This window comes from Haplochromis burtoni, unplaced genomic scaffold, assembly GCF_018398535.1.
Source record: "Haplochromis burtoni strain Fernald_Lab_line unplaced genomic scaffold, NCSU_Asbu1 Contig_31, whole genome shotgun sequence".
In the NCBI taxonomy this organism is placed as follows: Eukaryota; Metazoa; Chordata; class Actinopteri; order Cichliformes; family Cichlidae; genus Haplochromis; species Haplochromis burtoni.
The window spans coordinates 981529-984139 of NW_024582392.1; the positions used below are offsets into that span (position 1 = coordinate 981529).

The 2611-nt window shown below is 38.3% G+C and overlaps 1 pseudogene; it reads left to right on the forward strand.

The window, feature by feature from the left end:
• Window positions 1-282: 282 nt before the first annotated feature.
• LOC121814273 lies at window positions 283-2611 on the forward strand (annotated as a pseudogene).

A 2611-nucleotide genomic window follows, 5' to 3' on the forward strand; every position in this document is an offset into this window, starting at 1 on the left:
AAATAACTGGTAGATGAGCCTATTATCAAAATATTGGTAAAATGACATGTTTCTGATCCCGTAACTGGTGGTGACAGCTATTTGGCCGTTGAATGTTCAGATAAATTGTAGAAGGAATGACCCTAGGAACATTTGTAAGGTGACCACAAACAAATGTAAATAATTAAAATAAATGCCATGCTTCAGTTATTGTGTAAATGGGCAGGTGTTTGATAAGGTTAACTATTACAATTTTAGAAGAAGTCTATAGTAGATATCATGTGCTCAATTCGATTCAACTGAATTTTATTTATTTATTTAACTCTGACTTTCCCATGTGATGGTGGAAAAGTGCTAGTGTTTCCAGTAGATGAAAGCCACTGGCTTAACATGAAAGTCCTTGTGAAGGCTCTTCACTCTCAAGGTCATCAAATCACAGTGCTACGTTCATCCACCAGCTGGTATATTTCTGAATTCTCACCTTATTACACCTCCATCACGATCATCCAGGAAGAATCTCAGCCCGTTGAGAGTCAAGACTTCATGAGCTCTTTTTTGAAGAGGTCAGTGGAAATTAATAAGAATGCCGGATCACTCTGGAATATGTTTACCCTTTTGCTACAAAACCAGGAAGTTGTGGCAAAATTTACTTCCGCCATCTTTGAGAATAAGACACTGATTGGGGACCTAAACAAAACTGGATATGATCTTTTTCTGACCGATCCTACATTTCCAGGTGGTGTGCTGTTAGCACATTACCTCCAGCTGCCTTTGGTTTTCAATGTGCGCTGGCTTTTTAGTGGAGAGGCACACCTTGCCGTCGCTCCTTCTCCAGTGTCCTACATCCCTGTATGCTTTTCCCATAACTCTGACAAAATGGATTTTTTTCAAAGAATCAGAAATATGATCCATTACATCATGGTTTTTTTACAATGACTACTATGTCTCCAGACAACCATATCAGGCCTTGTGTGATCGTTATTTTGGAAATAATGTTAGCCTCATGTCTCTAACCCAAAAGGCTGACCTGTGGCTCATGCGGGTTGACTTTACATTTGAGTTCCCTCGTCCCACCATGCCCAGTGTCATCTATATCGGCGGCTTCCAAGGTAAGCCTTCAAAGGCCTTCAAAATTTGTGGTTTTCACTTCCATATATCTTTTGTATCTTGTGTTGTGTATCTCCAAGAATTTATTTTCTGTAAACATATGTGAGTGGGAGACACATATGAGTAATCAGTGTTTTGTGGAATTTTGAGACATTGTGGGCCAATACAGTACACAGGAGGCACACAATCTACTAAAATCAAGTTGTAATAGCTCGCTGAAGTCCAAAAATACAAAGTCCAAAAGATAACAATTGTCCAAACCACAAGTAAGTTTATAGCATGCTGATGTTTCCCCAAATACTACTGCAGGTCAGCTGACTATTGGAAAAGAGAAGCACTTAGTAATGGGGATCAGATGGGGGATAAAGAAAGTCATGCTGCCATTTACTACGTGTAAGAAAAGAGAACCTGATTTTGATGAGCAATTTGGGGGGTGTGAATACACTATTTGTTTATCAGTCAACTGCATAGTGTGGCTTATTCAGATCATTTGCGCAATGACATTTGGCATAACTTGCAGTTCTCAGTTGAGTTTTCTGTCGTTTTTTTTGGACGTCTGTGTCCATCTTGAAGTCTTTAGCAGATGTTATGGACCTGAAGCACAGTACACAAGAGGTACAAAATCTACCAAAACAAAGCTGTAATAACGCACTAATGGCTAAAAAAAAGTCCAAAAGATAACAAATGTCCAAAATCACAAGAGATCAGAAGAAGAAAAAACAGTCAAGTGAACATAACACAGGGAGCCAGAAAATATACCAAATATACCAAGGTATACCATATGACCAAGGTAGAATGGGGGAAAATTCACAGGAGCAAAACAAAATTAAATCATCAAAAAGAAGTGAGAGAGAGAGGTGGCAGGACTAACTAAACACAGCAAACTGACTGGGTTTTCAACAAAGGAAGATAACAAGAAATGAGATATGCTTGAAAAGTGTGTCCTGTCTCCTTCTCCTAACCACAAAGAAAATTTCAAAACTAGCAAAGAAAAGTGGGTATGGAAATTGTGACAGACCTAGGAAAACAAAAGAGCAGTGTGCAAAGAATCAAAAGTGTTTTCACTAGTCTCTTCAACAATGTGATAGTAGATGCCTGACATTTTGAAACCGCGATGTGGTAAAGATAAAGAACAAAATGTGCATCTAACTTCACCACAAATGTTCTTACCCTCTTGTTTGTAACAAGAACAAAATACCATGACGAAGGGTGGCATTTTAAAGAACCTCAGGACCTCATGCACAGTGCCCAGTGACTTACATCAAAAAAAAATCCCTTAAATCAAAAACACAAATTATGTAAAGAAGAACAAAATACCATTGCAAAGTAAAGGGGCTTACTAACAGTCACTTTTATGATTTAAAGCATTGGACAGGGGGATTTTTGCAGCTGGCTTTAAGGCATATGCCTTTGTAGGAGTTCTCCTTTCAGCAGAATGTCTTTAAATTAATGCATAAACATAATTTAACAAGGTTTGAAGCAAATTGCACAAAACTTAATGACAGAGATGGGATGTCTTATGCCT